Source organism: Capra hircus, chromosome 22 (assembly GCF_001704415.2).
Source record: "Capra hircus breed San Clemente chromosome 22, ASM170441v1, whole genome shotgun sequence".
NCBI classification, from domain to species: Eukaryota; Metazoa; Chordata; class Mammalia; order Artiodactyla; family Bovidae; genus Capra; species Capra hircus.
In genome coordinates this window covers 23,352,939-23,378,098 of record NC_030829.1, presented here as the reverse complement: position 1 = coordinate 23,378,098, position 25,160 = coordinate 23,352,939, and the positions used below count along the sequence as shown (strand labels likewise).

At 39.2% G+C, this 25,160-nt stretch overlaps 1 protein-coding gene across 3 annotated transcripts in view; it reads left to right on the top strand.

The window, feature by feature from the left end:
• The window catches only part of CNTN4 (contactin 4), a 616,632-nt gene that overhangs the window by 337,806 nt on the left and 253,666 nt on the right, over positions 1 to 25,160 (top strand). The window lies entirely within an intron of this gene.

Genomic DNA, 25,160 nt, shown 5'->3' with positions numbered 1-25,160 from the left:
ATTTCATTGATCACCCCAGTGGCAAAAGAGAAAACTCAAGTATTTTATACAGATGCGGGATGGCCCTAAAAAAATCATAATTTTGAATAAGGGAGAATATGGAGAAATGCTGTGTAGGCAACTTGCAGTGTCTACTAAAAGGGCTAATGATGACTGAAAGGGGAATCTGACTGCACATAGAGTTCAGTAGTCTGGAAGCTTAATAGTGATATTTATTAGTATTCCACGACAGTTTGTGTTGACAAGACTGATAAACTCCATTTGTGGTCTTTCTGGGTAAAGTTTGATGTCTGCCCTCCTTGTTATTACCTTAATTTTCCATTGCGCATTACTCATGACTGAAAAAGAAAATATTTTAAACTGAGAATTTGAAAACATTATTTTATTTTTTTCCTTTCTTCAAAAGTTTTAACTTTCCTTCATGCCTAATGCCCTAACTAACACTTTTAGCAGCAAATAACAATTATTTAACAGCAAAACAGCTGCAAGGCTTGCATTTCAGGCCTGAAGAATACAAAAGCAGGTGGAAGAGGCAGGCACCCCTCCAAGTCTCAATGAAGGGTATAGAATTGTTAGGGTTTCTGGTTTTCAGAAACCAGCAGAGAATCCAGATTGGATTTCAGGAGTTTGTGTTCTGAAGAAATGGGTTTATTCTTTAAGACTTCCTTTTCTCTCCAAGTTAGCATCAGAACCATTAAATGTGGAGTCCAGGCCATGAGTTCTGGTCCTGGTTCTGTTTCAGATCATTATTAGATATTGGACTACTATGTTCAAATTATCTGTGCAACATTCACTTAATCTCTAAGTGAAAAGATTAAAAGAAATCTCAGATCCTTTTTAGTTCTATCACTACATAATAATAGCTAAATAAAGACTAAATATGTCTATAAACTATATTTGCATTGCTGGAATCCTGTCCTTTATATGAGGAAAACAGTTAACTGGACATATATTTAAAGTGATGTTCATTCACACTAACAGCTCTCTTAGTACAAAATCTGATCAAAATAAGAATGGAAGATTTTGCTAATTTCTTCTGCAGGCTACCTTCACAGTGTTAAGCTTTCACAACATGGCAGCAACTCTGAAAATTAATCGTGTAGCATATTGAGAAAAAAAAAATACCTCACTACCTCCTGGTATACTGATATCTTTAGGAAAGGCAAAACACACAAAATGCTGCTGTGCTTCTCCGCAATGAGGCACCTGAATACTTTCCCCTTCCCACTGAGAAATATATTAAAAATTTCTGTAGACATTCATTGAAATTTGCTTGTCTCTGCTGGCAGCAGTCAGCAGCTCTGAAATCCAGTTTCTGGAACTGTGCTGACATTCCTGACAGTCTTGATGGCAAAAGACAAGGAAATAAATATTCTCATTATGGGCTGTATTAGAAACTGTGAGCTCAGTAATACTGTGGGCAAAGCGGGCAAGGCAAGGGAATTTGCGAGACAACAACCAAGTGGGTCTTGAAGGTTATATGAGACTATCACAGACATCCATCAGTTTGGGGCAGTGGAGTCAATGATTATCTGATGAAATCTCCCCAATTACTCAAAACCCCCCAATGCAAACTGTCCAGCAGTGATTCTCTCATTGCTTCTCTAGGCTATGATTACCTTAAAGCTGGCAGCATCACCAAGAGCTGCTGGCCATACTGAGCGTTTTAAACCCAGCATATGGTATCCCAGTTTCTATTGTAACAGATCATGCAGAGGAAAGGAAATGAGTCAGGCTTTTATTATATCAGTGGGATACTGGGTAATGGCATGAAATCCATTGTAAAGGATGCTGTATGTCCTGTTTCAAAAGCTGTGCAGTGTCAGACCTTCTTAGGATACCACAGAAATGAACAGCAATTAATCTACTTTGAAAAGCTTTTCAGTCAGCAGGTATTTCCAGTGCTCTACCAATCACCATGCATAGCGTCTTTGTCATCTCTTGGTTAATAGGTACAAATCCAGATGTGATGTCATTGCATATACAGTACTATTAAAGCTTAACCCAAACACCAAAAAAAAAAAATAGAAATTGCTGTGGATGATGAGGTTGTCTGTGATGCTTCTTCACATTAGGAATAGAGTTTTAGAAGATTCAAATTTTTCACCTTGCTTTCCATCAACTCCCAGATCATTTGACAGCAGAAATTCATGATCTTTAACCAACTGCTCATTAAATAGGAACAGAAGTGAGGTGCTTTGAGGTTCTTCCTCCTAGCATACTAGAATTACCAGATTATTCACAGGTGAAATCCCCATGAACTGTTCACCAAGGGAGGTTTTTGTTTCCACCTTCCTTTTATATGTCACCGAGATCCTCACTCCTCAAAATGTGGTCCATGGGCCAAAAGTATCTTCCTTACCTGAAAGTTTGTTAAAAAGGCAGTGTTGGGACCCACACAGGGCCTGTTGTCTCCAAAGTCACATTTTAACAAAATCTCCAGGTGATTTGCATGCACATTAAAGTCTGAGAATCCCTGAGCTGTATCTGTGATGCCCCTGCACTCCTCACTTATGTCCAGGGATGTGCAGGAAGTGGAAGCATCACCAGGGCAGCATGTGAGAGCCACAGGTGACCAGCCTTTTCCCATGGATATTCTGATTCCATAAGCCTGGGGCAGGGTCCCTCAGAACCATTGTTCCAGTGGACTCTGAGGCAGCACCAGATCGAAGATCCACCCACTTTGATCCCTTTTCTGCAAAACCAGCCAAGATTCACCCTGCTGAGGTGGAGTACTTTGATTTTCACATCAAACCCAAGCAGAAGGGCAGAACATCTCTTCTATCAAGTTCATATTTAAAAGAATTTAGAATAAAATATAATCACCTCAGGCTTTCCTCCAGTTTTGTCCTTGTTGTTAAGAGAAATGAACAACTAAGAAAGGACTGGCTTAATATAATTGTCATCTTTGAATGCTTTTATACAGAATGCATCCCCATTGAACTTAGATCTCATTCACACAGCATCAGACTCAGGGACCTTATAACAGTGTCTGTAGAGTTCCTTAGGGGGTTTATAATCTTTAGTTTACATTGCATTATCTTTGGATCCACATGGTAATCCTATAAGGAGTAAAGACATGTGTTTTATAGAAAATAAAGTTGAAGCAAAGAGATTAAGTGAGGTCACATGTTAATCAATGGCAGGTTCAGGAGTTACCTTTCCCTAGAATGTGCACCCCCTTTTTTTATTTTTTATTTTTTTTTACAGTCAGGAGACAACTGTGCAAATAGTTATTGGATGCTGCATGCATTAATTCTTTGAGTTCCATTCTAGATCAATGCAGTCTGAATTTTTTGAGAGGGATTCCTCTGGCATCATTAATAGTTTTTTTTTTTTTTTTTTTGTCTGCACTGGGTCCTAGTTGTGGCACATGGGATCTTCGATCTTTCATTTTTGTTGCAGCTTGAGGGTTCTTTTAGTTGGAGCATATGGAATCTTTAGTTGCAGCTTGCAAACTTAATTGTGGCACGTGGGATGTTTAATTGTAGCATGTGGGATCCAGTTCCCTGACCAGGGATCGAACCCGAGCCCCCTGCATTGGGAATGCAGAGTCTTAGCCACTGCACCACCAGGGAAGTCCCACATTCATAGTTTTAATAGCATTCCAGATGACTCTAATGTGCAGCCTGAGTGGAAAATGTGTGTCTCTGCCCTAAAAAATCAAATAGATCTTGTCCCAGCAAGACCTTTCTATTTGCAAATATCTCCAGGGTCTCAGAAATTTGCTTGAATCTAGATATATCTTGAATATTATAGCCTGAAAAAAATCAATGCCTTTCTACTGCAAGGTTATTTCAGCGGAATATTTTGTCTTTGCTGTAGGACAAAGGTGAAAGCATGAAACTAGGACACCCGCATTCTAATCCTAGCACTGCAGTTAACTTACTTGAGCCAATTATATAACTGCTCTGAACCTTCTTGTTTTTCTGTCTCCCCACACATACTTGAGTTCCAGCATCAAGATGTCACCTTCAGAATCCAGCTCACCCAGTGTCTTAATTAGTCCTAACTATGCTGACAGGTCACTGGGCCAGGACTAATCTTGCTCTGCTGAAATGAGCCTCCTTTATGCCCAGAATAATCTTTAAGACATTTACATTCTAGTCAAGAATGTATAATGGATAAGGCAGGCATTGCCTAATTCCCCTGTCCATGTCTTACTCCCCACTCCTGCCCCAGCCTGGCTCCCATGCTTACCAATTTTATGTAACTTCAGATTTTCTGGTGCATCTGTATTAGCTCCATTGCAATCCAGACAGTTTAGCTCTTGCTTTAATGTGTCAGCCAACGGTACACGGAGATTCCATTTTTACCCAGCTGCAAACCTCAAACTGTAACACACTATTTTTGATACTGTGACCTCCCGGTAGTATAATTACCAACCCCATCCATCATATCAGACCTTCTTGGATACTGACATGTTATTGGCTAGGTTCTAATTTTCTCTCTGTGTTGTTTGGACAACTAGCCACCTTCCTTAGGAAGCAGTCCCTCCACTACCAGCTTATTCCTCTACTTTCTCTTACTGAGATTTCAGATTCTCTCCTATACCACATCTTGATTCCCAGCGAAACTCACAAATCCTTACACAATATTATGCCAACCAAATGGGATGTATCTTTGCCCTTTCAGTTCAGTTCAGTCTCTCAGTTGTGTCTGATTCTTTGCGACCCCATGAACTGCAGCACTCCAGGCTTCCCTGTCCATCACCAGCTCCAGGAGCCTGCTCAAACTCATGTCCTTCAAGTTGGTGATGCCATCCAACCATCTCATCTTCTGCCGTCCCCTTCTCCTCCTGCCATCAATGTTTCCTAGCATCAGGGTCTTTTCTAATGAGTCAGTTCTTCACATCAGGTGACCAATTAAACCTCTTTGCCCTTTAAACCTCTCCAATGTGTTTTAAGGATAAAAAGATATAATAGATGTGGTACCAGTTTTCACAATTCAAATATGCAGACATTCTTGATTTTATTAATTAGGCTTGGTTTGATTTTTTTCATTTGCATAAGCTTGAAATTAAGGTTAACTCAGAAATGTTGCTTGTCTTTGAAAACATGATTCTTGATTTATATTCATGTAGCAACTTTTAAGTAGGCAAATATTTTTCAGATATCGCTTCCAAGAGATTCATCTGGAATATGCATCTATTATTAACATAAGCTCATCATGATCTGGCATTGTGGTTTTATTAAAATGCTGATTTAGCCATTCTCCTAACATCTGAAAATTGCTCTTAAAAATGCAACGTGACACTTGAGGTAAAGTCTACCGATCATCTCTTCTTAGGCCAAGCTCTCTATAATTCTTTACATCGTACATTAGTATGTATAGTATGTGCCTGGAGTTCATTCATTTCCTTAGAAGAAGCAAAGCATTAAGTGGGCCTCAAAGGAGCTAAGGTTTTTAAAAGATTTCTGAGAATTTTTAAAATAATCTAGGAAACATAGTCTTCAGCTTATTTTATATGGCAATTTGAAAAAAAAGTAAAGTTTGAAATTTTTAAATGGCTGTGAGATTAACAGTCACTCAATTGTCATGAAAAACCATAAAAAGAATCTCATTCTATGCATTGTAACCATCTCCTTTGCTGGTTTTAGTGGGGACATGGATGGCTGCACATATCAGGACAAAGGGTCGGCATTGCATTTCAGCTGTCTTGGGGTGTGTGTGTGGATTGAGAGAAGGTGCCCAAAAATAGGCTCAGTTTTTAAGATGTTTAAGTAACAAATGATAAATTATATTCTTAGGACCTTGAGTCTTTATTGTTTGTTCACCACTGAGGTAGCTGCCCTTTGATGTCCATTTCATGTCACCTGAAAAGTGACTTACCTGAGAGGTGCCTTATCTCCTGTAAGTAAATTTTAGAACCACAGGTGCTCAGCAAGTTAAGACTGACCTTGCTGGAGACCAGTGATTCCGAAGAGGTTTTGTCACGAAGGCAGTATGTAGCTTTCTGACATCCAGACATGGAACCCTGGGAAATAATGTTTAAAATGCTGATGGGGACAGCACCGAAATAATACTGCTATTCCAGCCTTCAAGAATATTGTGTATCAAACTCAGTGAAACCAACTTTTATGATTTTATTTCTATGGAATATGCATTCCAAGTTCTACTTCTAAGCCCAAAGCATTATATATTCATTTGAGTAAATATCTATTGAAATTCACTGAGAAAAGGTTAATATTTAGTTAGTGATAGGTTAATCAGCACCGTAGTACTAGGTTGGTTTTTTTTTATCTTGTATTAAATATTCTTAAGGCAGTCTTGTTAGATGCTCCTTGACTCTACCATGTTTCTTTGAAAAATACAAACCTGGATTTTTTAATCTGAAACTTAATGAGCTGATTCCTCCCTTTTTTTTCTCTTCCCACTTTGTCAATCAGAGGAGGTTACGGCACCCGGCTGATGTAATCAGCATAGAGAAATGTGAAACAGTTTGGAAGATGAGGTTTTTCTCCTTTCATTAAACCTCCTTTTTTTCACTAGTTGAGAAGAAAAAAGCCTCCTGGATCAGGGACTACTTGTTATAAACTTGTCTGACCTAAACAGCCTGGTGATGTATTTCATGTTTGGAAGCAGAGGCCACTAGGATTATATGTCCTTACCACAACAGACCCAGGCTCTATTTCTCTCAGCCATGAGATAATGTAGCTCAACTGTTTGATTCCACTTATATGAGATACCTAGACTAGTCAAATTCCTAGAATCAGAAAGTACAGTGATGGATGCCAGGGGACCAGGGTTTGGGGTGGTGAGGAAGGGAAATGAGGATTTAGTGCTTAAGGGGGACACAGTTTCAGTTTAGGAAGGTGAAAAATTGGGGAGATGGATGATGGTAGTGTTGCACAACAATGTGATTGCACTTACTATACAGTTAAATATGGTTAAAATAATATATGTGACTTTTGCCATAATGTTTTTAAATGTTAAAAAAAAAAGAAGGAATCGATAAGGAAAGCAAAAGGGAGAAATTAAGCCCCACATTTTTAGAGGAATGGTAAGCTTCTCCATCACTAGATGTGATAAGAAGAGTTGAGATGAACATTTCTGATATTGATTATTTCCAAAGTCAGTTAAGCATATTCTCTGATGCTACTGATGTACTTTTTGCCTTTGAACTTTCCTATCCATTCTTTAAAACAACTTGAATGTTTCATGACTATACTTTTGAATGCTGAATATCAATAACTGCATACTTTTTGAGTACAGAAAATGAGTTGTATCAATAGAAGCATTCCCTGGTCTTAAAATAATTCTGAGGCCCCCAGTTTCTTAAACTAACCTGTAATAGAGAATTGCTGGTCTGTTTTCAAAGAAGATCACCCCGGGCATGGTAGCTGTACACTTTGTACCTTCATTCTCCTTTCAATTCTAGTAAGAGGCATATTTAAACTGTCTTTGCACCTATAGCAAGTTCCAGGCCATAACACTTAGAAACAGACTCAGCTGCTTAACAGCAGCCCAGTATTTCTGCCTGGAGAGCCCCCTGGCCTGAGGAGCCTGGCGGGCTGCAGTCCATAAGATCACAAACGGCTGGACATGGGTGAGCAACTGAGGACACACATACTTAATAGCAATTAGTTGAATTTCTTTGGTCGCCTAGAGAAGATCATTTAGTTCTTTAAAAAAAAAAAAAAAAGCAAAACTAAATCTCACGATTTTTTTCTTCTTCTTCTTCTTTGCTTTTATACATACATTTCCATGTTCTTTATTTAGCCAAAATCAAAGATTTTATAGTTCATTGCTGATGACCCTAATTACCCAGCTTCTCTCCTGATATAATAGTTACTCTGTACTTAATTTCATGATAGGCTGTATAGTTGTAGATAGATTTAACTTCAAGTTGAGAATGTCTCTATTTTCTTTTCAGACATTAAAAAAAAAAATCAAAGTGATTATCTCCAGGTTTGATCCTTAGAAGTGGAGAACCATTCATCTGTCAGAGTGAGGGTCAAACACATTAGCACCAAAAGAAAATGGCATTTGGAAAGTGAGATTTGATCCATAAAAGTTGACTGTGATCATTCAACAAAGCTCACCTGCATGCAGAGTTCCCTTTCAGAGGTATCCTGTCCCAAAAAGCAGTGAAGGATGATACTGTGTGTAAACCTAGGTGCTAGGTGGGCTGTGAAGAGTCTGCAGATGTGAAAAGCACATTATATGCCCAGTAGAGTGCTACCAGCCAGAGCAGAACAAATGATCAATGCTGATCCTCCAACAACATGAACCTGCCTGAGCATTTCATAAATAATCCAGTGGACAATCACCGAAGGATATATGGCAAGCATTCTTGTTTTAATGCCTGTTAGAAATAGGAATCTTGTCTTTTCAGCTGAAGAAGGAAACGAGCAGCTCTTTCGATACATTTTCAGAAATGAATCAGTGTTTTGTCAGGTCAGTGCATCACAACTTTACATTGAATTAAGCAGGATAATGGTGCAGTACATAGAATGAGGAAATGCTGGCTGAGTCCTGGAAATTTGGAAATAGAGTCTGGTTGGGAGATCAGAAATGGAACTCTCAAGCAGAATATTTACCACTGCCAAGGGTCCTGATCCTATGAATATGATAGTACAATCCTGAAGTTGGCCATTTTTCTGATATACATTTTTATCTCATTTGGTTTAGTTTTTAGACATTTAGAAAAGAAATACATGGAGTTGGTCAAATCAAAGACCAGGCAACACTAGATGGTAGCATTTTGTCTAAAGATAGGATTATAGCTTCTGATTTAGAAGAAGATGACTTAATGAAGTGGCTGTTTATTGATCAAGGTCCAACTGTAAAGACAAAAAGCTTCTTTAACCCATCATGCTTATGTGAGTTAGCTATAGTCATTAATAATTTTGGTATTTGAAACATAGAGAATAAATACAAAATTTTGAATGAAATAGTAATCCTTTTATAGAAGGACCAACCCTGCCTACATTGTAAACTAAAAGAACTGTCACAAATTTAATGCAGAAGCAGGTTGGGAGACTGTTGATGATGTTTTAGGTGGGTCCTGGCTGCTGACGAAGCAGTGGGCAGCCACGTTGTATGGAGCAAGAATGCTCATTCCCATTTCTTACTGCAGTACACCCTATTTTTCTCACATCAGCTGGTCGTAGGCTAACACATTATCACCATCCTTACCATCAAAATTAACCCCTGGAAAGGAGTTGTGTTATAACAACACTCTGCAGGAATTCATAAATCCATATGGCAGCACAGCTGGAAAGATAGCTGCAGTTGATAATGTAGTGACTCAAAAATATCCAAAGCATCTCTACTTTGCAAAGTCATTTAGAATTTGTACACTTTCTCCTTCCCTCAGACTGACACATACACTAGGAAACACCTGGGAAATGCCAGAATGCTTCAGTTTTATAGGTGCTTGAAGCCCCAGTTCTTACCATTTCATGCAAACCCAGATTTGCCTTTCAAAAGAATAAATAGGATTTTCAAAATAAATAGTAGACGATTTAAGTACCCTGTATTTCTTCCATTTATGGTTCCTGATTACTGCAAAATAGGGCCAGATTGAGACATCTCTAAAATAAAAACCTAAGTATAACAAAACATCACTACACCTTGTCTGTAGTTTTTGCTACCTTCTCTGTTTGTTCACTGTATTGCAAGCTAGCATTCCTTATCAGTGTACAATTCCTACTTCAGTGAAGTTATTGTGATCTACAAAATTTATGATTGGGTTCCATTGCAGTACATAAATTAGGATATTGGGGTTGAAGAGAATAGATTTTTATTTTTTTAAGTGAAAGCGTCAAACTTTGGCAGAATTTCTCAGATGCCAGCAGTTATGGCAGGTACAGAAATGAGCAAAAACAGAGTGGTTCCTCTTATCATGGAATCTACAGTTCTGCTGGGGCATGAGTGGGTAATCAGATAATCACAGTGGGACGTGAACTCTCGGTTATGAGGTGGGAGAAGAACAGAGCTCAGTGATCTGACCCTGTAGAAGAGAAGGACATGTTGTAGTCTGGGAGAAGGCTTCCCTGGAGACATAGCTCCAGACATAAGACGTAGATTAGATTTTTAAGGATGAGAGAGGACAAGGAAAGAAGGACTCACAGATTAGACAGGACAATAGCGCATAGGTCTTGGGTGGGGAGATTGCCTGGCCATGAGAGAGAAGGGTGGTGGGACCTCCAGAGCAGCAGGAAGAGTGGGACCGGTCTCAGGCTGGGATGCAGGCAGACGCTAGAGTCAGATGTGGTAGTAAAGATTTTGGTGTTTTTCCAAAGAGAAGTTAGAAATTGCTAAAGATTTTTTTTTTGAGTAGTATTGTGAAATAGGTTATAAGTTAGGGTGGAAAGCATTTTAAAATGGTTTTTTGGCAGGTAAGGCTGATTTATTATTACCCAGTTTTCTATGAAAAAAGAAAGAAACAAGGGTCCATATAGTCAAAGCTATGGTTTTTCCACTAGTCGCGTATGGATGTGAGAGCTGGACCATAAAGAAGGCTGAGCATTGAAGAGTTTATGCTTTTGAACTGTGTTGTGGAGGAAAATTCTTGAGAGTCACCTGGACAGCAAGGAGATCAAGCCAGTCAATCTTAAAGGAAATTGACTCTAAATATTCATTGGAAGGACTGATGCTGAAGGCTGAAGCTTCAATACTTTGGCCACCTGATGCGAAGAGCCATCTCATTGGAAAAGACTCTGATGCTGGGAAAGATTAAGGGCAGGAGGAGAAGGGGACAACAGAGGATGAGATGGTTGGATGCCATCACTGACTCAATGGACATCAATTCCATTGCTCAGTCATATCCGACTCTGCGACCCCATGGACTGCAGCATGCCAGGCCTCCCTGTCCATCACCAACTCCCAGAGTTAAGTCTGGCATGCTGCAGTCCATAGGGTCTCAAAGAGTTGAACATGGCTGAGCAACTGAACAACAACAAAAATCAAACTAAAATCAGAGGATTACCATCAAAAGTTTACTTGAAAAATTACTTATACACGTAGCACAGGTAAATCAAATAGAGAAATGACCATTCAATACTGTCTTAATCCATCCAGGCTACTATAAAATACTACAGACTAGGTAGCTTATAAACAGCAGACATTTACACCCACAGTTCAGAAGACTGGAAGTCTGAGATCAGGGTGCCAGCAAGGTGAGGTCAGGACTCTCATTTTGGTTGATTGTGCTAAGTCACTTCACTTGTGTCAGACTTTGTGTGACCCTATGGACCATAGCCTGCTAGACTTCTCTGTCCATGGGATTCTCCAGTCAAGAGTATTGGAGTGGGTTGCCATTTCCTTCTCTAGGGGATCTTCCTGATCCAGAGATGGAACCCACCTCTCTTTTGTCTCCTGCATTGGCAGACAAGTTCTTTACCCCTAGCACCACTTGGGAAGCCCCTTGGTTGATTGCCAGCACGTTTTCACTGTATAGAAGGAACATGACAGTTCTGTGGGATCTCTTTTATAGAAGCAATAATCTCATTTGTGAGGGCACAAACCATATGACCTAATCACCCCTCAAAGACACCACCTACTAATACCATTGCCTTTATGATTTAGGATTTCAAAATATGAATTCTGAGGGAACACAGACAGTTACACTAGAGCAGATACTAACAACTAAAGAACTGAAGTGTAACAAGGAGGACAGAAAAAACATCTTTAAAGTCCTCAAGCAATAGCCACTTTGTATTTATCTATCAAATGCACATTAAATCTGGACACCTACTTTAAATATTGGCTTCCCTGGTGGCTAAGACAGTAAAGAATCTGCCTGCAATACAGAAGACCCAGGTTCGATCCCTGGATCAGGAAGATCCCCTGGAGAAGGGAATGACAACCCACTCCAATATTGCTGACTAGAGAATTCCATGGACAGACCATTGAGTCGCAAATAGTTGGAAAGACTGAGCAACTAACACTTTCTTTCAATTTAAGTATATGACGCCTGCTTCATTGTTATAAAACATTTTTCTAAGGGAATACAGAAGTAATGTTCTATCATACTTACCAGTATACATACACACCAACACACATATACACAAATGACCTCCCCCACCCCAAGAATTATTAGAAAATTAGCAGTTCTAGCTAATTATAGGGAAAGAGGCTAACATGGCATATTGGATGTAGACATAAGAAAAGGGTGGTCCCAGTTTACCCAGAAGGTGAAAACTAAAGCAATAAAAAGTTCTATCTCAGTTCCTCAAATCTTATTTAATCAGTGATAGCCAGATACCACTGTTGGAATGGAAAAATAGTTTTCAAATTGCCTAAAATTTAACTTCTGAGATAGGAATTATGGAACCACCTCACCCCACCCTTGGTCAGTTTGAGAACAGTGTGGAGCTTCCTTAAAAATTTGCAAATAGAACTACCTTATGACCCAGCAATCCCACTTCTGGGCATACACACCGAGGAAACCAGAATTGAAAGAGACACATGTACCCCAATGTTCATCGCAGCACTGTTTATAATAGCCAGGACATGGAAACAACCTAGATGTCCATCAGCAGATGAATGGATAAGAAAGCTGTGGTACATATACACAATGCAGTATTACTCAGCCGTAAAAAAGAATTCATTTGAATCAGTTCTGATGAGATGGATGAAACTGGAGCCGATTATACAGAGTGAAGTAAGCCAGAAAGAAAAACACCAATACAGTATACTAACACATATATATGGAATTTAGGAAGATGGCAATGACGACCCTGTATGCAAGACAGGGAAAGAGACACAGATGTGTATAATGGACTTTTGGACTCAGAGGGAGGGAGAGGGTGGGATGATTTGGGAGAATGACATTCTAACATGTATACTATCATGTAAGAATTGAATCGCCAGTCTATGTCTGATGCAGGATACAGCATGCTTGGGGCTGGTGATTGGGGATGACCCAGAGAGATGTTATGGGGAGGGAGGTGGGAGGGGGGTTCGTGTTTGGGAACGCATGTAAGAATTAAAGATTTTAAAATTTAAAAAATAAAAAAATAAATAAAATTTAAAAAAAAAAGAAATAATAAAGTAATACACACATTTTTGGTTAGTGAACCTCAGACATGGATAGAATTACAACCAATGTTAATAAATAAAGTTTAAAAAAATAAAAAAAACTCCAGCACAGTGACTTTAAAAAAATATTCAGTGATAAAAGAGGGGAGGGGTTGAAGGGGAGGTGTCAACTATTGCCTGAGGATGCAAAACAAAACAAACACTAAAAATACAGGTGAAAGAGATGCCTTAAGGAAATACAATAAAATTAAGAGATGCTTCTCTTGTGCTTTCAGTCAAGTACAAGAAAACAAAGATTCTCTGAAACAATGGTCATGTAAAAAGAATAAAGGAAAGTTTAGTGATCAGGAAGCTTTGTAAACAACAGTTAGGGAATAAAGGTCTAATTTTATATAATCAATATAATTGATAAAGATGTTTGATCATTATATATATATATAAACTATTTTATTTTATGTCACGGCACACTTAGCATTTCATATTGTACTCTTTCTACTTTGACAGGGAGCCAGAAGTTATTATGGTGTTCTTTATTTTAATAATTAAAAGAAATAGAGATCTCAGTAGGTATAAAAACAAAATGTATACCTTTCAAACTGCTAGAGCAAGTTTAGTCAAAGAAACTATTCAGTTAAAATGAAGCCCAAAAAGGAAAAATGAGAAAAACAGCATAAATAAAAAATACACAAAAAGATGACAAATAAGAGTAACAGAAACTTGTAACAGTAATAGTAACTTGTAACAGAAAATATAGAGGTATAATTTCTGTATTTAATGAGAACATACAATTGAATTAAAAATCTGTTTGATCTAGTCAAAATATGATGGCATCATTTCAAATAAGATATCTATTCTCCTCATAAAGTAAGCTTTATTTAAAAAAAAAAGAAGAAGGTAGAATTATCAGTTTAGGACCAAAGTATTATTTACATGCTGCTGCTGCTGCTGCTAAGTCGCTTCAGTCGTGTCCAACTCTGTGCGACCCCATGAACAGCAGCCCACCAGGCTCCTCTGTCCCTGGGATTCTCCAGGCAAGAATACTAGAGTGGGTTACCATTTCCTTCTCCATATTTACATGCAAAAACATTTAATTGGCAAAGGATGCTTTTTTATTATTGAATACTCAAATCTCAGTGAAGATATTCCAATTATATTAAATATCGTAAAACATAAGGTCAAAATTTATAATATTAAACAATTGAAAATACAAGGAGAAATTACTGAAGCACATTTGTTATATAACTTGACAGTCTACCTAAGTAGAAATAATAATATAACAACTTTGAATAATGTAGTAATAAAATATATATGTTCACATTATTTTCTAGTGCCCATGTAATACTTATTTTAATTTATTATATATTAATCCAAGAAAAGAAAACCTTCAACATGTTAAAGTTGTACAGATCAGGCCTTATTTTCTGCTGTAATGTGGTTAAACCAGAGATTAGCTATAGATTAGTTTCATATTAATACAATAACAGTTGTATTTAGTGATCTCTGAGGTTGCTTCCAGCTCAAATTTTAGATGATGCTCCATTGTTAACTAATTCTTTCTCTGTGTAAGTATTTTGTTCCACCCTTTGGGGGAAGAAGATGTTGACATTGCTTGGAGGTATTTCTACAATATGTGGATATATGGGTCTCTTGTTGTTGTTTAATTGCTAATTCACGTCTGACTCTTTGTGACCCCCTGGTCTGTAGCCTGCCAGGCTCCTCTGTCCATGGAATTTCCCAGGCAAGAATACTGGAGTGGATTGCCATTCCCTTTTCCAGGGGATCTTCCCATCCCAGGGGTCGAACTTGCATACCCTGCATTGGCAGATGGATTCTTTACTGCTGAGCCACTTGGGAAGCCTTCCTGCAACCCATATAACTACTTTATTGCTGATTTTCCTTTTGAAAATCACTCTGGTTCTTCAAGTTAAAATAACTGTCCTTGCTACTCTGCCTTGAGAGTTGGTTATCACTAAAAATGCCTGGGTTGGCAGTAATCTGCTTTGTTTCTGCCTGGAGCTGTTTTGAGTCTCCAGCGGCAGACCTTCAGTGTGTTACTGGGGCAAGTGTGCAATGGTGTGCATTAGATCTGCACTGAGCAATGCTCAGATGATTTGACTTTCTGCAGGGAATGAAAAAAAATATACATATAAACACCCCTATTCCCAAGTGGCACTGTAACCTAGTTAAGAGAATTGCTTGCGGGGGAGTGCATTATGCTAAGAAGACTAGTTCATTTTCAGGTTAGAAAACTTTAAATTCAAGTTGACATAGCGTCTCTTTTCATTTTCATACTCATCTCAGCTGGGGAAATGCAGCATTCATCACTAAAAATCAACCAGTGAAATACTGCAGAGGTGGAGGTATGGGGGGAGTGTAGGGGAATCAGTGGTCCAAAGCCTGAGAGTGGCTGTGATCTGAAATATGTTGCGTTTTATTTTGTAGCAGACACCGTACCAAATGTTCATTCCACTGGTAGACCTTTTATTTTCAACAAAATCTCGTGCACCCAGCAGCAATCTTTGACTGCAATGCAATCAACACAAATTATCTGGTGATGTACCAACATTCCAGACAGCTCATAAGCAATTAGGGATCAAGTCTGAATTAAATCCAGAGGTTCAGGGCTAAGTATATTAGGGTAATGCAGAGAATGCTATTCTGCCAGTTTTCTGACCATGAGTGGTTTCATTCAGCAAACCTCACATTAGGCTCTCCCCTCTTAAGTACCACATGTGGCTTTTCCTGTTTTAATGTCAGGGTAGATCCATAAAGATTAGTGTGTAGCTCTTGTAGGGGAGGAAAACCTTTTCTCTCTTCCCTCTAGGTTCTTTGGCTGGCCTAATAAATTGGCCTAAGATCAACAGGAAAAAAAACAAATTTGATTCTGTACATACAGGGGCCCATACAAATACGAGATTCAAAGTTTAAGTGACCAAAGCAGGTTGCTTTTATACTTTTTAGACAAAGAAGCAATAAGCTTTTGAAGGATTGTCGAGACAAAGAAGTTTGGACTCTGGGTAGTAAATGAGTAAAGAAGTAGCAAAGTTGGTCAGAACATCCTTGTGCTTAGTCGCTAAGTTGTGTCCGACTATTTGCAACCTTTTGGACTGTAGACTTCCAGGTCCTCTCTTCATGGGATTGTTCAGGCAGGAAATACTGAAGTGGGTTGTTGTGTCCTTCTTGGCCCTAAATTCCCTATCTCTAGTGATAAGAGATAATCTCTCCTTTTGTACTAAGAGAGTATCTTTCACGTGGGAGATTTATTTCCTGCTTTCAGGAGGACAAAGGAGGGTCAGTGTCTTACTTGCACTATTTAAGTAACTTTAATTCAAAATAATCAATATGCTAACATGGCACACTTTGGGGTGACACATTCTTTTCTTTCATTATACTGAAATTTTCAGATTGCGAATGAATGGCCTCATTAAAGGACAGATTGGCTAAGACTAAAAGTAATCCCTGCTAATCCTAGCTTTAACAGCTCTTATCTTTGCCATGTGCAAGTATGTTTAAAATGAGTTACATGGACGTGCTTTCCTAGACACCTTTCACCTACAGTTTCACCATATTCCCCTTCTAACAGAAACCTAGAAACAATTCAGGATTAATTCATGGAAGAGTCCATTGTCTTTTATATAGATAGAATGAGAAATATGCAAGTTGTAAGGGTTTCTGTTGACAGACTAGTAGGACATATTTGCCATTCAGACCCTACGCCTTGTAAGAAAAAATTAAGAAGAATTTGGGGTGTTGACCCTGGGATGTGTTATCATGCATGGCTCTTGTAAGCTGTTACCTCTTAATCACTCGGAGCCGAGGCTCTTGAAGCAGACTAATGATCCCCTGCTGACTGCCGTGCTGCTTGCACTTCTGCCTTCAACACATCTGTCTGCACTGCTTCCCAAGGGGACTCTCTTAAAGTTAGAAAGTCTGACATCCGCACATTAGCTACCCTGTGACTTTCTCCATTAATAATGGACTGGCCCACTGTAAGCTCTGTGTTTCCTCCCCAACACCGACTGCTTTCCCTTTTATGTGCCACTATGCCAGTCATCAGAGAGACGGCCAGAGAAAAGACAGCTGGCATCTGTAACTCATAGGGGGCTCATAAAAACTAAAACAGGTAGATTGTTCTCTCAAATGAAGTTCTTGGAAGTACTGAATGATGAATGCCGTGCTCGTGTTCTCCTTCCTCTAGCTTGGTGACAGCTAGTAACCAGTTTAAAATAAAAAAAAAAAAGGAAAAGCAGCTCTACATCCTCAGTGACACACACACATATTCTAAATTTTCTTTAAAAGATACACTTCTAATTGTTAGTTTCAATCCTTGGAGATACAGCCCAATTATTTTGAAACATTGTTTCTTTCCGTATCTGCTAAGGAATTGTCCTAGGATATGACAGCTAAATATGTTGTCAAGACCTATTTTCCAATTAGTTAAAAAAGAATTATCTAAAGTAAGTCAGAATGCCTTTAAGATTTTGGCTGGCTTATTTATTAATTTACCTTACATGCAGGTAGAAACTAGGGATTGGAAAGAGAAAATTTGGAACCTGCTGGGCCAGAATGGCAGGTTTTTATGTTTCTTGAGCAAACAAAAGAAAAGACAAACAAGAGATCAAAACAGAATTATGTTAGATCCCTTTAGGTGAATGGTTTTTATTTCTCTAAAGCTCATAAATACTGAGAGGGTCCATGCTTCCCTTGACAGATTACTTGTCATGTGACTGTAGGAAGAAATTACCCCACCCAGAATCTAGGGCTGTAAAACTTTCAGGGATCACACTGAAGCTGAATTAGAGTGAACCAGATGTAAGACAATAGGGAATGGTGAAGACTCTGATGCGCTAGAGAACACACATTTCATTCAAGGAGGGACACCTGGTTATGCCTACAGTTCACCCAAAGGCATGTTCATATGCTCAACTAGACTATCAAAATGACACGATCACCGTGGGTCACACTCAGCAACTAACTCACTTAAGGACAGGACCCAGAGCTGCCCCAGACCTTCTCTCCACAGGGAGTCCTGCTGCTGCTGCTGCTGCTAAGTCGCCTCAGTCGTGTCCGACTCTGTGCGACCCCAGAGACGGCAGCCCACCAGGCTCCCCCGTCCCTGGGATTCCCCAGGCAAGAACACTGGAGTGGGTTGCCAGTCCTGGAAGAGTCCAAATACATATCCACAGGGAGTTGTTGTTGTTGTTGTTGTTGTTGTTTTAATTTTTTTTTCTTTTTTTTCCAAGTGATATTTTAAGAGCCAAGAATGAAGATTCACTTAGTTAAGTGTGGAACCTCCTGACTTAGAAGGTCCATATCTTAAAAAGATCTCTTGTAACATTTCTGTTGGCAGATCTTCTAAAGTTCCCCAGAGGACCAAGCCCAGTGGTGAAAGTCGTCACATTCAGGGAAGCCCAACACCAGACGTGTATGAGTAGTTCATTTACATTCCTCCCAGCCCGATGCACAGGCCAGTCCTGGGTCATTTTTATCATAACACCATCACCTCGTCACACAACTGACGTTTCACCTTCCTCAGGTTTCTGGGGGCAACAAGCCAGAAAGTTAATCCAAGATAAATTTGTCCATAAAAAGAAGACCGTGGGAATGTGAGTTCAGATCTTTCCTTTTCCTTTTCTCTTCTTCCTCTTCTGCCCCGTCCTCTTCAGTCTCCTTCCTTTTCATCTTCTTTTAAAAACTCTAGACTTCTAGGCTTTTTAAATGTTAAATATCCCAGCTTTCAAGTGAGAATACTATAATAAGAGCTCTGGACTAGAAAATAGAAGAGCTGTGTTCTATTTGCTGTGTGAGCTACATCTGTAAAGCAAAAGTCTTGCCTAGAGGTCAAATGAAAAGCTATTTCTAATGATCCTGTTGCTGTTTTCTAATTGATAAAGAGATGATACTTCCTGCTCATATGCTCAATGCTAGGGAGCCTGTTTCTCTTCCCTCAATTTTTCTATTCTGCTTTATCATGTGAAATCCGAGAGTGAGTATAAAATAAAGGTCTTTTGAAACTATAAACGGTTGATGCCAGTCTCATTGCTGGACAAGATTTTCAAACAAACACCAACTTATTTTCTTTTGCTTGGATCACCCAAAGAAACTAGGTCCAGAGTATTACATCTGGGTGGATTTTGACTTTTAGTCCAGTTTTTCCAAGTACTGATATGTTAATACACAGTGCAGAGATTACCAGTGTAAGTTGCTCAGTCATGTCCAACTCTCTGCCACCCCATGGACTGTAGCTTGCCAGGCTCCTCTGTCCCTGGAATTCTCCAGGCAAGAATACTGGAGGGGGTTGCCATTCCCTTCTCCAGGAGATCTTTCTGACCCAGGGATTGAACCCAGGTCTCCTGCATTGCAGGCAGGATTCTTTACCGTCTGAGCCACCAGGAAAGCCCCAAAACCTTAAATGACCCAGAAATGCAAGTGTGACTCCCAAGAAACACTTGTGGATGCAGCTGACCGGAAGTAGCTCTGCAAACAAGCTTGAGACCCTGGGCCACAAAATTTGGGAACAGACATCTCATTTTAAAAGCAAGGAAGCTGCTGGGTGGACCCTTGTACCAAGCAGCTATAGCCCTAGTTGAAACAGCTTTATATTATGATACTGTTAAAGCCAGTAGTCATACAAATATCTTTATTTTGGCAAATCTACCATCATCACCAAGGAAAGGTCGTGTGTTATGGAATTTATTTCCAAATGGAAGAAATTAGGACTACTTTTATGTTTATATTCCTGCTACACTTTCATCAGCAGGCTTACAGAGACCAGATCAAGGATTCCATTTTCTAGCCAGAAGTGAAGAAAGGAATTTATTGACTCCCAACCTGTCAGATCTCAATTTGTCCAGTAGCCTAGGGATTTGGTATTTGCTCAATCCTTTTTGAAGAAATCTTTTCATTTTTTGTGCGTCAGAAGTTCTTTGCTGCATGGGAAAAGCCAATCCATGAGGAACAGAAGGGACTAGATTGAAAGTGGCAATGCCTTACAGTTATTAGAAGTGCTCTCACTCATGATAACACAGGCATTTGTAGGAATTTTATTTTCATCCATTGGCCACAATATTGAATATTTCACCAAGGAAATGTTCCATGGGAGATTGCATCTTAGGGACAGGATCTAATCTTTCATATCACAGTAGGAAGCCGATAAAAGTTGTTGAAAGCTAGCTATTAAAGGATTAAACTAGGTCACATTGAAATATGATGTGAAAACAGAGGGACCTTTTTTTTTATTCAGTTGAAACATACAAAAAATTTACAGGACTAACTCCCCCCATTTTTTCAAGACCACTTTCTTTTATTTATTTATTTTTATTTTATTTTATTTTTAATTTTTATTTTTACTTTATTTTACTTTACAATACTGTATTGGTTTTGGACCACTTTCATTTAAGAAAAGATATTGAGCTTTCATGCAACATTGAAAATATTTTTACTAAGGTTTGTTGAAGCCATATAAAGAATTTTGTTGTGTAATATAAGTGCAATGAAAAGTCATTGGGTTTTAGATAATTAAAGTTAGAAAATATGAGAATATAACTCTCTTTATAAATATAAGAATATAACTCTGTTTTGCAGAATTCAGGAAATGGCTTGCAGCAGAGTGGGACTGTTGCCAGAGAAAAGAAAATGGTAGTTGCATAATAGTCCAGTACAATGTGTTAGTTCTTTGTCCTACATAATGGCTGTAGCGATGGATACTTTCTGCTCCCTCCTCCAACTCAAACACAAAATCTCTCCAGGTTCCTATTTAGGGCCACCCTTGTGCATTGGATTCTGTCCCTTCTTATTCAGTCAAGGAGTTTGCTCTCGCCTCTGTTTCCTCCTCCTTCCTGCATCACCTTCTTTCCTGGTACATCACCCCATCTGTATTTAGAAACTCCTCTGACCCCACTACCCCGTTTCTATGCTGTCCTTTGCACCAAAACCGCACTGAAGCGTTATCTCTACTTTTTCTGTTTCACTGCCTTTTGCACCCACTTCTACAGAACTTTTCCCAGAGTTGCACAAAAATAGTCTCTCTCTCTCTTTTTTGTTTTTTGAATCTTCAGATTATGTATTTTATTTCTTCTTGAGTCAATTGATCAGTTGTGGTACAAGAAATGTGTCTACTTCATTGAAGTTGACAAATGCGGTGGCATAAATGTATTTAGGCTCTATAGTGTTACCCCTCTTTCTTTACAGTATTAGCAATTTTTGTCATCTGTATTTTTGTTAAATAATTTACATAGAAATTGATCATATTTATTTATCTTTTTGGAAAAAAAATATGGTCTTTTATTTCATGAGGTTTTTTTCCTATTCTTTGTCCAATTTATAGTCCATTTATGTCTGATATCTTTATTACATGTTTCATTTTTATTCTGCGTTTAATTTGTTTTTCTTTTCTAACTTGTCAAAGAGAAGTCTTTAGGCATTGTTCATATACATGAATCTCATTGATTGAGTGCATACAAATTCAGGATTCTGAAATCACCTCAGAGAATTCATCATCCTAACATTACGTCTTTCTTGTTCTGAGTTCTATCTGGTATTCATCTAGCTATGCGCAAAAAAGAGTCTTGTCAGTGACGTCCAGTGTAGTAATGGCAGAGGCAAATTGTCAGTTGTCATCTGTTCAACCAGTCAGCAGCACTCAGTGTAGCTGATCACTTTACACTTCTTGAAATACTTCCTTCCCTAAACTTTTGGACTGTAGCTCTCTTATGTGAAGTTGCTCAGTTGTGTCTGATTCTTTGCAACCCCATTGACTGTAGCCTACCAGGGTCCTCTGTCCATGGGATTTTCCAGGCAAGAATACTGAATTGGGTTGCCATTTCCTTCTCTAGGGGATCTTCCCAACCCAGGAATCGAACCTGGGTCTCCTCACTGCAGGCAGACGCTTTACCATCTGAGCCACCAGGGAAGCCCACATAGCTCCCTTGCTAACCCCTTTATTTCACTGACTTATCATTTTGCTCTCCCTTCCTGGTTTCATCTCATTTTCCTGTCACCTTCTATCTTCCTAGTGTAAAGTATAAGCATCCCCAGGCTCAGGACCCACTATATGTGCATACTTCTTAGTCATGTCATTCAGCTCATGGCTTCAAGTGCCATCTTTATGCTCACATTTTCCAGCTACCTGCAACACCTCTTCATCCTACCTCCTTGACTCAAATATCTATTGTCTAATCATTATCACAATTCGTTGCCTAATAGCCATTTCAAAAATGATAGGACCAAACTGGAGCATTGATCACCTTTTTAAATCTAATCCTTCCAGAGTTTTCCCATTCATAAGAAAGGAAAACCCCATTCAAACTGTGACTCCCAACTGAAGCTTTGGGACATGGTTTGTAATTTCCTTTTCCCCTGTACTTCCATCCAATCTGTTAACAAATCCTGTCCATGTACCTTTGAAATTTGCTCTGCTTCTAACCACTCTCCCCACCTCCACCAAGGCTCTTCCAGGCTCCCATCACACCCGTCTTGGATGTTCATGACTGCCTCCTAGCTAGTCCTCCAACTCCTAATCCTGTCCCTCTCTAGTCGTGTCTTAGCATAGGAGACAGAATGATACCTTTGAGATGTAACCTGTCTTGTGTTTCTTCCTTGCTTAGAACTCTTCAAAGGCTTTTACATCTCACTCAGGGAAGAAAAAAAAAGTAGAAAACCTTTATCTTGGTTAGTAGCCCCCATAAAATGGTCCCTGGATGCAACTCAATCACTATCCCCCATCTCACTGGATTCCAGCCATCAACCATTTCGGTTCTCAAAAATGCTGAATGTGCCCCTGCTTGTGATAGGGCCTCTGTGATTATTGTTTCCTTGCCTCAAAATTTTGTCCCCCATATACCTGCTTGGCTGGCAGCCCTCTCTCATTTCAGAGCCCTGCTCGTTTTCACTCCTTCCCTGGTATGTCTAAAACAGTACCATGTCTTTCATTTTTTTCCTAATAGTGTTTAGCACCATGTGACATACTACTCATTCCTGAGAATTATATTTATTAACAGATTTGAGGAATTTCATGGTTGTATTTTAAAACATTTTATGTTCAGCCCAGCATTGACATAGTTTGCCATGGCATTCTGAGATAGAATGTAATGTAAGAACCCTAGACTTGCAGGGAAGCTGCTTCAGGATTTGCCTCTTGGCGCCTCACAAGGATGTGTTCATCTTCTCCTCACAGAGGGATACATCAGTGGCAGAGTTTGAAATTCTCTGTTTTGTATGGACTGGGCATTCATCAATATTATGCAACTGAGGGACACCTGAAATTTCCTTCTCCATTTCATCTGTCATTGTCCTGCCATCACTCCTGTAAAGTCCCACCTTATTCTCCCCTACTGATACCAACTACAATTAAAAGTCAACCTCCAGTGCCTCTCTAGGAAGCCTATGCAGAGACTTGGAGATAAAACTGCATGGTCTAGTGAGCAAGAGTCTGTTAAAGGGGCAATAGGGTAGAATATGTCTCATTTTGAAGCACCGTCCCTTGACTCTCTGGATAAGCAGATTCTCTGTACGTCTTCTGTCATGCACAGAGACCGTTCCCTGTGGCAAGCTGAAGGTCTGTGTCTGCAAGGCTACTCTCAAGTAAGCCTGTCTTCCTCGGCTCCTACCTGTTGAGCGCATACTGGCCGAGAATCAGTTGTTCTTAGACCAAGTTTGTATATGCCTGTTGTACTTATAGCTATGTACATTAAAGATTACATAAGTTAATGAAATATCATGAAAAGAAAAGAATCGCTATTTCCATAAAAACTGCTTGAAATCTTTTGGGGGAAACCTCAGGAAGGTCAGTTAATAAAAAATGAAGATGCTATGCTGCTGCTGCTGCTGCTGCTGCTAAGTCGCTTCAGTCGTGTCCAACTCTGCGCGACCCCATAGACAGCAGCCCACCAGGCTCCCCCGTCCCTGGGACTCTCCAGGCAAGAACATTGGCGTGGGTTGCCATTGCCTTCTCCAATGCATGAAAGTGAAAAGTGAAAGTGAAGTTGCTCAGTCATGTCTGACTCTTAGTGACCGCATGGACTGCAGCCCACCAGGCTCCTCTGTCCATGGGATTTTCCAGGCAAGAGTACTGGAGTGAGGTGCCATGAAGATGCTATAGACATGAAAATTATGAGTTTGGGGGAATCATTAAACTCTGATAGTATTCTTTACTCATATAGTTTTACAAGTCTCTTTTTTAAGGAAATCAAGACTGTAAGTGACAACTGGTGATACATGATGAATATAATTTATATGAAAACAATAACAACATGCTCAGTCAACATCCAGATTTAAAAAGAAAAGTCAAAAAATGAAAGGACAAACGGATATATAGGTCCTATGACAAAAGATTGACAAATAATCAGTTTAATTTCCACAAAATGAGCAATTTTATTGATGAAAAATAATCATATATAACCTATATAAATGGATGAATAATGTGTAAATGTAATGGCATAAAATGTTTAAGATATAAATATGGAATTTTTATGGTTTCTCACTTATACCAACGTTTTTAATTAACCAACCAACTCTAAATTTCAGCAGTGTAGGATAAAAGAGCTTTTACATTATTTGAAAACAACTTTCAAAAGTAGGGATTACCATCCCATTACAGACATATCAAGAATAACAAGGGAGGTAAAAAAACTCAGAAAAATTCTCTGAGAAAAGTAAATTGTTATTCCCATTTTCTGCATGAGACTTTCAGTTCAGTTCAGTTCATTGGCTCAGTCACGGATGATTATTTGTGACCCCATGGACTGCAGCATGCCAGGCTTCGTGTCCATCACCAACTCCCGGAGCTTGCTCACAGTCATGTCCATCGAGTCGGTGATGCCATCCAACCATCTCATCCTCTGTCATCCCCTTCTCCTCCCACCTTCAGTCTGGGGTCTTTTCTGAGGAGTCAGTTCTTCTCATCAGGCGGCCAAAGTATTGGAGTTTCAGCTTCAGCGTCAGTCCTTCCAATGAAGAGTCAGGACTGATTTCCTTTAGGATTAACTAATTTTATCTCCTTGCAGTTTAACGGGCTCTCAAGAGTCTTCTCCAACAATACAGTTCAAAAGCATCAATATTCAGTGCTCGGCTTTCATTACAGTCCAACTCTCACATCCAACCATGACTACTGGAAAAACCATAGCTTTGACTAGACAGGACTTTGTTGGCAAAGTAATGTCTCTGCTTTTAAT